Genomic DNA, 12124 nt, shown 5'->3' with positions numbered 1-12124 from the left:
ACATTGGTTTCAGTGTTAATTAAATTGGTATTATTGACTACAGTATAGGGTGATGACAGAGACATAAGCTAGGCATGCTCAGAATTATTATTTTTTTAAACATTACTTGACCAATACTCACACAGTACAGTAAACAGTGTCTGACTGCGAATCACAACTGCACAGCATCAGCAGATTATGAATCTCCCTCACAACTGGAAATTTTCCACAGATAGATATGATTATATTGAACTGCCAATATACTGTATCTGAACTTATTTTACTAGTAGTTTGGTATCAGCTAGGAATGATTAAAAAGGCAAAGATATGTAACACTGCACAGCATGTCCTTTTCATACATTTTTATATGTTCAAGGGCAGTCTTAATAAGTCTTAATAAGCCTTAAAAGAAATGTAAAAAGTGCAAATGAAACACAATCTTATTTCTTCCTGAAATAGAACACTAACTGAGAGCCAGAATGTATTTGAACATTTTCCTTAGCAGTAGGCTTTGTTAAATTGGAGGTATACTCTGCATTTGAAGTATCCTAACCCATCTATACCGTGTCTGAGATTATTATGACAATGACATGTTTAAGCACACTGCAAAATGCTACTTACCGTACAGTAGTGATATTTTTCTTCTTTTTGCATGAAAAAATATTTACCCTACCGCAGAGGTTTAATTACAATTTTCATTTTAATGGGCTAGTATGTCAAGACAAATATTCCACTTTTTGCTTTAAATATATTCATAAAAAAAGAAATGCTGCTGAAATAGATACCTACAGCCTGCCTACAGCCTTTCTGAAAAAAAGCAGCTGTTTACACACTTCTGCCTTCTGACAACTAAGTTTAATTGACGAGCACTGCTACCGTATTTACAACTACAATGTGTATAGTTTACATAACCTAATTACCTTTTTCTACTGTAAATCTACTTAGAAACATGTACTAACCTGCTGTTTTCTTATACAGTACTACTGTAAGCAGGTTACTACTGTTACTACTGTAACAAAAAAGTTTGGGAAATGTTTGTAGATGGAAAATTATAGAAAATTGTTACAGTAGGTCTTAAGAAATCATGGTTAAGGGGATTTAAATGAAAAATGTAATACTACCTTCCATACATGTAATGACTGTGCTATTTTATGACATCACTACTATGACAATGTTAGAGAATGGCAGTGTGTGCCGAATCTCAAAGCCCAGTCCAGGAGATCGCTCGGATGAAAGTGGAATGGGAGTTAGTCACCCGCTTTGCTCTGGATTTGACATTTTAGCTTTTTGCTTGAAATGTCAGGAATTGCAATTTGACTGGCCCCATTATCAAATTAAAATCTGCCATGCTTTACACTTCAAGCAAGTCTGTGCAGCCTTGAACTTCAAGTGTTCAAAAGATATCTCTGAAATGCTGAGGCTCCTGCTATCTACAGCACCAGATTGCTATAAAAGGTGACTTTGTGCAGTATCTTATGGAAGCAAAACAAGAATATAAAAAATGGTGTTTGTGTTACTGATATATAAATATATTTTACAAAAAATCCTGCAACAGAGAGCTCATCGTTTCAACAGGGAAAAACCACCTACATTTGTAAAATGCTTAACAACGTAGATTAAAAAATAAATAAACACATTATTTTAAAGCAAGAAAGCTAACCCAAAGCCAATATTAATTTTCATGTTGGAAATCATCAAAACATATCCCCAAAAATATATTGGTAACTACAGTATGCCCTGATGGCAGGCACAACCAAAACCACTTGCTTTATTCCCCATAATGTATTCAATTCCCAAAACTGCTTATCCCTCAACACCCACCCCCCCTTCCTGTTTTAAAATCAGGTCTTTTTCCAACCAATACTGATGAATAACTTACAGCAGGTGGCTAAATACTCATTTGCCAAAAACAAAACAAAAAACAACCCTAAACAAATCAGAACTATTAATTGCAAAGACTGCACATTCAACACCAATGTGATTCTTCTGACCAAGAATAAGAGATACCACGATACTGAATCCATTCGCTGATTTATTATAGGACTTTACTCAAGTCAAAAATCCTTAAGGTGCTTTTACTTTGCCCCCCAAAAAATATTAGCAAGGTTTGGCAGTGGGGTGTCGCTGCTGTAAACACATACATTCTTTCTTTGTTTGTTTTTTTTTCCAGAAATATTGGGAACACTCTCCATACATGCCCTGGACTGCTCCAAAAGAATTGCCTCACTCTCCTCAAACAGACCTATCAGATTGGACTGTTGATCTGGTTCCTGGGGCCTCAAGCTACTGTACAGGAACCCTACAGTAACAGGACTCAATTCAGGGCACAGCATGTCTGTCTATTACATTATGACTGCTGGTACAGTATTAGTAATTTGGGATGTGGGGCTCTACAGGCTATAATAACAGGGATTCAAATGGTGTTTTGCAATCCAACTCGTACAGTCGATCCAAAAATTACAGGTAATATACATGTAGTGTAAAAGGGAGTGGCAGGGTCAACGTGAATCAATAATTTAAAAAAAAAGTCAAAACCTTTTTTCTAGCCTTGATAGATGATTTTGCTAATTTTTAGGGCCACGCCCACTCAAGTGGAGCAGAACGCTGTATTATTGAGTGCAGCACACTGTAGTAGAGCATCTGTATGTCTGTTCCACCAGCACTACAACTATGCAATAACAGCGAATGCCCATGAAAATACACTACCACTTAAACATGTGCTGGTAAGTAATCAAGTACAGTTAACATCAAATATAAACATAACCATTGAGCACCAGTGACATTTCAGTCCAGAGGGAAAATTTGAAGCACAATGATCAAATAAACAAGGTTTTATATTTAGCTGCGGTCAGTCAACTGAGAGCATGTCATCCTTTGTGCAGTCATTATTTCAACATTTTGGTGTCCAAGTGAAGGGGGGGGGGGGGTGGAGAATTATATCTATTTCAAAGAGAGTGAAAATATATACATTAGCCTTCTGAACCAAAACCTTCATGCACCCCAAGGCTGCCTTCACAATTTAATTATTTTTGGGGAGAATTTTTAGAAATTGCAGATTTTAACAACAAAATCAACTCAAATCGATGTAATGAATGATATGAATGCATTTTTAACTGAACACACAATAGTAAAACTCTAATTCATTGGCATCTAAAGCAACATAATGGCAGCTAGTAAACGTGCCCTGCAAGCACCCCAAAATCAAATGAAGCTGCTCTGTTGTCAAAGAAGTTACTCCAACATCACCAGCAGTGATTCTGAAAAAAGATGTGCTTTCCGTCTTGCAATTAAAATAAATAAATACATAAATACATAAATAAAATCACCTTTTTGCCACTGGTTGTTACAGTAAATTACAACCAAGAACATGTCATAAAAATAAAAACACAAAAAAAGATACTGCATAAAGATTTTTTTTAAATCAAAATAGCTGTTAGATCTTTACAATATACTGGCATTTTTAAATACATTTGAATTCAATTACTTATACAGGAAGGTTCACTGAGAGGCAGCATTCTCTTTTCTGAGTACGCCCTTTCAGTTGCAAAACATTCAGTACCGATATGAAGCAGACAAATATATATTATTAATTGATTTTTTTTTAAAAAATTATTATTAAAAAAAAACATGAATGTTGAGCTTACCTTTGTGTGTAAAGATCAAAACAAAATAGCAACAAGCTTGCCTTAGCAGCTTCAGCCCAACAGCCCTTCTCCTATAAATAATGGATGAGATGGCACTGACTGCACGCTCAACCTCATCAGCACAGAAAAAAACAGGTCACACTGTGAAAGCATGTGCATAAGCACACACAACACAGTGTACGTTTAGAACCCACCCAATGTCGTACTTAGACAGAGCACACCACACTCTACTGAGATGCAGATTCCAAGGCAAGCAGATGCACAAGGTTTAATGTGAGCACTTCAATAGCCATCTTGCTCCCCATGGACCACTAAACCACTGCAAGGTTGACAGATAATCCAAGCAATGATTCATTGCCACGCTGCCTTATTAATATTATAAATGTGTTTCTTTAAAGTGCACACAACTTTAAAAGATTTAATTTACTAAAAAAATAAAGTATATTTTTGAAAATATTAACAAATTTCATACTGTATAAAATCGCCGGACAATCCTGAAAATGGAAGTCATGATTGCACAACACATGCCAATCTTGATCAAAAGACAAAAAAAAAACGACACTTCTTTAATCATCTTATACCATATATTCCCGGTACAGGTACAGTACCAACACCCTGACTGTAATGAGATTTATGGACTTAATAATTAGCTTTCTCTTCATAGATTATGAAGAAGGTTGTAAACAGCATGGCAAAATACTATACAAAATTAATGGCAGTTTGACAGCTACAGTAACTGTACAAGCAAAAGATTTGTAAACCTACATGTTTAAGATGTGAACAAAATTGTCTTTGAGATCCTTATAGAAATATGTTGTATGGTATAACAGTGGTGCACAACCAGTGTACCATCAAAAGCATAGTATTTATACTACAAACTACTATATAATTGTTAAAACTGAAAGCAAACATGTCATAGGTAAAATTGCAATATAATTATATGGTTATGTTGTCACAATGAACGATTAACATAGCACAAGGACATGTTTATAACATTTATTTCCTTTTTTCAGAATAGATAAGTATCAACAAGGATGTTGTAAGGAGACAGAGAACGTGCTTGTTGTTTTCTTGAAATTCAGCATACCTGATAGCATGTTAAAATTGCAAGATGCTCAACTTCTCTATTTTAGAGAACTTTTCTTGGCACGACCTGGAATTTGACCAAATCAAATAAAAACAACAATACACATTGCAAATGGATGGGTTTGGGCAAATACTTAACATTAGAATTAAAGTCAGACCTCCATGACTGTACTTGAAGGTATTACTTACTGAATTCTGCCTTGAACTATGAGAACTTTTGGTTTTTCATTTGTTGTCTGCAGTCAGGTGTAACATGGTACAGTACATGTTCTCCTGTGTCACCTGGAAAAACTGGTATAAATCAAAACCAAAAATGCTACTGTATCCCTCTTCCTAAATTACAAGAGCCAGTACCTTTTTGTTTACAAATTAATGGGTCTGGGATAAATATGAAACTCATAAAACTAACTTTGGGTAAAGGGTATGAGCAAGACTGCTCGATGCAAAACACAGGTTATAAAAAAAAAAAAAAAAACTGCTATAGAGGTCCTGTTTTGAGACACCCAGGAAAAGTGTTATTGACACCTGAAAACAGAGGCTGACATGTACTGTACACTATTTGTTTTATCCACTGGTCTTCAGACATTACAAATTACTGTAAGTTGTCTAATTTTTTCCACTATTTTACAAGGTAAAAATGAAAGAGAGCTTTATGTTCATAAGACACAATATTTACAAAAAGTTTATTTGCAAAAGACCAGTTTTATTTAATACATTTGTCAGATTTACACAGGTTGGCTATTTTTTGTGTGTATATATATATATATATATATATATATATATATATATATATATATATATATATATATATATATAAAAGTAGAACAAAAAAGATGTTGAAATATATATATATATATATATATATATATATATATATATATGTTTCAACATCTTTTTTGTTCTACTTTTATGGATATATATCTCATGGTTTTGTTCATCAGCCATGAATATTCCAGTTATTTTTTTACCTTTAATAACCTTCCATGTATAATCTACACAACACCACGTACATAACTGGTATTGCTTTGGAACTAGGTGCTTGTAAAGTAATTTTAAAAGAAAATGCTTATTGCAGTACGTGTCCATGGATATATTTCTAGATTTAACGCTTGTCTAAATAGCATTATATAAAAATGCATATACTGTACAGTAGTTCGTTTCTCATTTGTTGTTCGGTCTTGTCAGAACCACAGAGGAGCAGCATAAATAAAACCACCCAATCCATCCTGTCGCCCATGCAGTATAATTAGTTTTACCTGTGCAAAAAAACGAATTATACGGTAACGGCATTGTTATAGTAGAAACAAATACACACGCTACACAGTTAACAGTATATTCTCACACAAAATAGTGACATCCTGTCGCACCGAAAGAAACCGTGCATTGTTCTACGCAGGCTAGGCTTCCTATCCTAGCGTAACTGAACCTGTCACTCTCGATAGGCGTTGGCAAAACAGATGATGCAGTATACAGTCAGAAGGTCTGTAAAGGAAACACGACATAACTGGACACTTATGTCGCTTTCTTTATAATCATCTAGACGGTTTTTGTGTAAACGTATTTTGGGTCGGCATATATTACAGCTTCATGATGTATCCTCAACCACGAAATATATACCTTGTGATTGGAAATTCTAAAATTCACTGGGTAATAAAGGTTCCTTACCTTTTTTTTAATCAACCGATGTCCGTTCTAGTGAACGGTTTACTTCTTGTTAACTGAGGAGATTTATTTGTTTATTTATTTTTATCTCAATGACTGGAACCTTTTATCCAACAACAGCCATTTTGTAATGCTAGTACAAACCACTTGTCACATGACTCTCCTGAGCCGTGACGTAGGCTGATGAGACGTCTCCACTACGGTTTCGTGGTGGATTGACTGTTTTCTTTGTACGTTTGAAACAATACGGTATAAAGGAAATTCATTTAGTAATAAGGAATACAGCACCGTGAGTAAAACATGCTGTAGAAAAGTATGTTCATGTAAATCTACAGAGGTAGGACCAAAACAAAAAACACCCCGATGATGCTATGGATTTAATTTATATACATGCTTGTGTGTACCAGCCCACTGCGCTATAGCCCCTTAAATACAATTGATTTTATATACTTTAACTGTACAATTGGTAACCTTGTCCTGCCAGCATTACACAAGAGAACTTCAAACTAGAGCATGTAATCATTAGTTTTCCATGTGGATTATGTATTAATATTCTAGTTTTCCATGATAAAGGTTTATTTTCACATTTCCAACAGATTTATTCTTGGCATCGACTAGAATTCTTTCAGGAGAACAAGCTCACATAATATGCTTAGAGTACGTGCCTTGATTCTTTAATGAACACTTTCACAAATACATCATAACTAAAAATAACATTGTATTGTACTATTGTTATTTGAAAATGAAAATGTATCCTGTTATAACAGAAATGTACATTGGCGTTGGGTGTTAAATAAACCATCTTTGAAAAAATTGCTTTATTGGATGGATTTGTGAAGGGCTACAAATTAAAATGAAAGATCAAATCCTGTTGATGAAGACACGTAAACTGTGTCTTGGGTTGAAGGTATGGTTTTGGGGGCACTAAAATGGTCAAAGGACAGATGTCTCCTTAGTAATCAAAAAATATGACATCCAGGTGTTTGAACCGATTTGTAAGTGTGTTTTCCAAACGGTCAGTTTTAAATCCTTTTCTAAACATGTTTTGAAAAACAGCTCTGCCTGCACATTTGGAAAATTCCACTGGATTAGAGAACTTGTTATAGAGATGTTAATCTTCATGATGTGCTATTAAAATGTTGCAATTGCAGGTAAATTACTAAGGATTTTCCACGCACAAAATAAACACCAGTCCTGACTCGTGCCCTATTTGAAAGAAGTCCTAACAAAAGCCAAGTATGTTTTAGGATAGGCTTGACTATCATTTCTTGCTTTTAAATGCTAGCTTTTTTTTTTCAAAACTCATTGCTTGTAAAATGCTCAGTAATATACAATGTTTCTTGTTTTCACAGGGCCTTGTTCAGTAACCTGTGAGTACTCACCATGAGCAGCCAGTTTCCATCCAGCAGTTTGTGAGCAGTGCAGTCCTGCTGTGGCAAGCATTAAAGCAACATTTTATGTTATGTATTTTGAGGGGCTGGTTCCTGAGCAGGGTAAGAAGGGTAACAACATAAAGTGGCTATTATTAATTTAACACTTAACATTAAAAAGACCAATACAAGGGAAATATAAAACAAAATGTAAAGAGAACATAACACTGTTTAAGCAATAATAGTATGGTAATATTAGTCAGCATGACCTGCTTTGCAATTAGTTTTAATGACAGGTCAATTATTTAGCAGTATGCATCTATGAGTGTCTGGTACTGTATCACATCAGGATGGTTGAAACTATGAGCCATATTCAGAAACAACACTCGAGTGCTGATTCTCACTTGAGCTTTCTCAATATAAAAGAAAGATTAACGTGGCAGTTAAGTGCGCACTGACACTCAAGTGTAGTTTCTGAATATGATATGTTACAGTCACTGCACCAGCATTATAAGCTTTAGTGACTTTCTACTACTGGAATAACGACAGTTGTACTTGGAGCATGATTAGCAAAGACTAACTGATGTATAATATGTTGCTAAGAGACTGCAGAACTAAGGGGCGGCTCAGTTGTGAAGATGCCAATAGTAATAATGACGAGTCTGTGAAAGGAAAGGAATGGGGGGAATGGCATAGTTAAAAAATATATTTAAAAAAAAATTAAAACAGTAAACCAGCAGGCAGGTGAATCCAGGGAAGGCAAATTTGGTAAGTCTCCATTGAGAAGTTTTTGTACACGTAACCCTGGAAACAAATAACTGTTCCCAACCCCTCAGGACATTTTCAAACTCACGCCACATCTCTGCAGGAGCACATCTCTTAATATTCACTGTCACTGATCCTTTAATCATTAATAACAAACCCCTACCCATTAAATAAGATGTATGCATTCATAAGGGTTGGAGCAAATAACATATTGACATGTTTTGTTAAACATAAAGCACTACAGAAACAATGACAGCTATCAATCAGATTATTTTCTGATTGCATCAACACTCCTTGAACTAATGAGTAGAATACTCTGCAAACATTAAGCACTTTATGTGACGTATGTTCTCACTGTGTGGCTTTCATTGGTGCAATAAAGTGAGCCTCTGTGAGAATGAAGGAAGGCTGCATCACGCACTGAGAGCCACATCACTAGAAGGGACTATAGAAGTGTCTCCCAGATGTCATTGCTTTGGGCAAACAAGGACAAAGCCATGTGAACAAAATGAGAGTGAAGCAGGGCTGAGCTTTTAACTGCATCTGTTACAGGTCACTGCGGATTTGTTTTATAAATTCCAAATTAAACCATATTTAACAGTTCAAGATACTGGTTAAGATCAATCTATAGGCAAGAGCCACAGTATCCTGGCCTAGTTATGGTGATTAAAGGTGTTACAACAAAGGTTAAAATCCATTTTCTTACAATTACTTGGGATTTAGTATTATTTGCACTATCCCCTATAACCAATCATTGTCTTAAATTTGAAAATGTGTGCAGTAAATACAACTAAAGAAATGTCTTCTCCTCCATGTTGGTCTGTAGGCATTAGACACTCGCAGTGTTCCATGTGCTGGACCGTTTCCTTTAAAAAGCACATGTTAAGTGAAGTTGTAGCTATAAAGGCTGTGTAGAAAATGTGAAGAAATAAGTTACACTGTACAGTGATAATGAGCATCTCAAATGGTAATAACAAGAGTATGAAATAGGAAACCCCTCTAAAACCAACTATACACTGCAAACCTGGGAGGAGAGGGGGGACAGCTGAAACATGGCCGGTAAAATTGAATATATATATATATATATATATATATATATATATATATATATATATATATATATATATATCTCTTAGCGAAAACCCACGTTGCTTTACCTCACTTACAAAGTTGTTATGTACATAAGACATTTTTTTCGCAAATCCCAATACAGTAAAACTACTAATCAAGCCGGTGGTTCACCAAGCTGCGGTTACTATAGCAACGCCCTCACATAGGACTGCTGAGCGTGTTAAATTGCCATGGTAACACCACCGCTTGGTGAGGCACAGAGTGGCTTTGTGCCTCACCGAAAATCAAGTTATTTTCTGCTCTCTGGTGTTGTGATTCCGGTTTCGGGGAGGCACAGTTAACTGTTCAGTATTGTCGCTAGCACTTCTTGGGAACTTATGCAATGAATATGCTCAATTGTAGTTAATTTTGTGTATTCTAAAGTATCGACTGAATAAAAAAAAACTTGCCTACAGTGTCGCACTGAAGTACTGGCTCATCACACCACAATATTGAGCTTGGTGATTTTGAAACTGGATGTTAAACATGCAGCAAATCTTCTGTACTTTATAACGCAGTGAAGCCTTTACACTGGGAGGTACTGGGCTGGAAACAGATGGACGGACAGAAAATTCTCTTTTGGTAGGCAAAGGCCACATGGCATGGCTTTGTAACAAATGATACAGAACAGATACATGAAATGGGCAGGGTAGTCAGATTACGATATATACGACATCCAACCAGTAGAGGGAGCTCACACATTTACTTTTATTATTTTTTTGCAAAGAAAAAAAAAAACATTTTTAGTTATAATTTGAACCCCCAGCAACAAACTCTTATCATTCTTTTTTTTGTTGTAAGTAACTTTAGGACATGAATGGTTCTAGAACATGAATGATGTAAGAGAAAGGGAACACCTGCTATCTTTGTAAAAAAAAAAAAAACAACACAACATGAATACGGATGCACAACGTAATATATATTTGGCATTCAAATTTCCCATGCCCTTGCATCGCTTGGCTAGCAAATCTATTCACAATGTGTAATTATTAGAACATAAATTCTAGAACTGAATACACGTGTGGTCCTGAATGTGCAAAAACCAAAGTAAATCTATTTCATTAGTGTTAAAAAATAGTTTTTCTTCTTTGTTAATATTTTTAAACTATTAGTCAGTAAATGAATTCTCATTTTCTCTCTGCTTTAAACTGGACACACTCTGACCTGACACTCAGTTTGGCACTGTTTACTGAAGGAACTTGCACTGATAAGCTCTTATTCTTTTGAAGGTGTGGTAATATTGGAGCTGTAACTTGGGCATTACCACAAAAAACGTTAGGTTATTATCATAACCCTGGTTCTCTGAAATAGAAATATTAACCATCACCAATGGGTTATTCCCCTTTAAGAACCCAAGAACTGAAAAGCATTATGCCAACAAACTCTCGCGAGAGTGCATGACGCAATGTGAGTTGCCCCGACAAAAGCACATTGCAGCCATTTGCAAATTCTCTTTTTACTTTTGAGGCTCGCGGCTCCGCAGCGACCGCGAAGACTGATGGTTAATATTTCTATTTCAGAGAACCAGGGTTATGATAATAACCTAATGTTCTCTTTCAAGTACGAAATATTAACCATCGCCAATGGGCAAGTATACCCAATCTGTCGTTAGGACAGGCGCAAGACTCTATGAGCTAACCGCGCTAGCAGTCCAAGGTGACAAGTTACTCACCAATCAATCTGTAGTTGAGGGGACGATCACCGAGGCAGCCCTCAACACTCTTGATCCAAAACCAGGACACAGCGGATCCACGATGTTCATCCTGTAGAACCTCGTGAATGTGTGGGGGGTCGCCCACACCGCTGCATTGCATATGTCCATGACAGATGCACCCTGGAACATTGCCCAAGAAGTGGCCTGCCCTCTAGTGGAATGGCCAGTGATCTTCTCAGGCGGGGGCAACTTTGCAAGTTGATACGCAATCTTCACGGTCTCCGTTAGCCACCTAGACAGGCGCTGTTTAGACAGAGCCTGACCTTGGGACTGAGAACCGTAGCAAACAAAGAGTTGCTCCGACTGGCGCAAACTTGTTGTCCTCTCCACATAATACGCCAGCGCTCTGACAGGGCATAGCGTGTGGAGCATTCTGTCTCTGTCGGACTGAAAAGGAGGAGGGTGAAAAGCCTCCAACTCCACCGACTGATTGACATGGAAAGCCGAAATAGTCTTCGGCAAAAACGCAGGGTTGGTCCGGAGTGTCACCCGTGACCGGCCTTTCGCAAAATATAAACAGGCTTTTGCGACGGAAAGTGCCTGCAGCTCACTTACTCGCTTAGCAGAAGTGACTGCCACTAAAAAAGCTGTCTTAAAAGACAAAAGCTTTAGCTTTGCGGAATGCATGGGCTCAAAAGGTGGTTTCGTTAGTGCATTCAGCACGACATTCAACCGCCAGTGAGGAACAACGTCCTTCCTTGGAGGACGGAGTCTCCTAGCCCCCTTCAAAAACTGTCCCGCCAGGAAATGTGCTCCTGGGGAGACTGAGTCTATCTTCACATGGCAAGCTGAAA

At 36.7% G+C, this 12124-nt stretch overlaps 1 protein-coding gene across 10 annotated transcripts in view; it reads right to left on the bottom strand.

Moving 5' to 3' along the window:
• The window catches only part of kidins220b (kinase D-interacting substrate 220b), a 52505-nt gene extending 45945 nt beyond the window's left edge, over nucleotides 1-6560 (bottom strand). For 7 of the 10 annotated variants that reach the window (XM_059025804.1, XM_059025805.1, XM_059025806.1 and 4 more), the window contains exon 1: nucleotides 6375-6560. The gene's annotated coding sequence lies outside the window, so the exon portion shown is untranslated. Of the gene's footprint in view, nucleotides 1-3623; nucleotides 3754-6374 lie in introns of those variants that run through there. The other 3 variants (XM_059025811.1, XM_059025812.1, XM_034017585.3) reach the window with 2 other exon arrangements.
• Between the last annotated feature and the right edge of the window lie 5564 nt (nucleotides 6561-12124).

The sequence above is a fragment of the Acipenser ruthenus genome, chromosome 6, assembly GCF_902713425.1.
Source record: "Acipenser ruthenus chromosome 6, fAciRut3.2 maternal haplotype, whole genome shotgun sequence".
Lineage (NCBI taxonomy): Eukaryota > Metazoa > Chordata > Actinopteri > Acipenseriformes > Acipenseridae > Acipenser > Acipenser ruthenus.
This window is presented reverse-complemented; position numbering and strand designations above follow the sequence as displayed.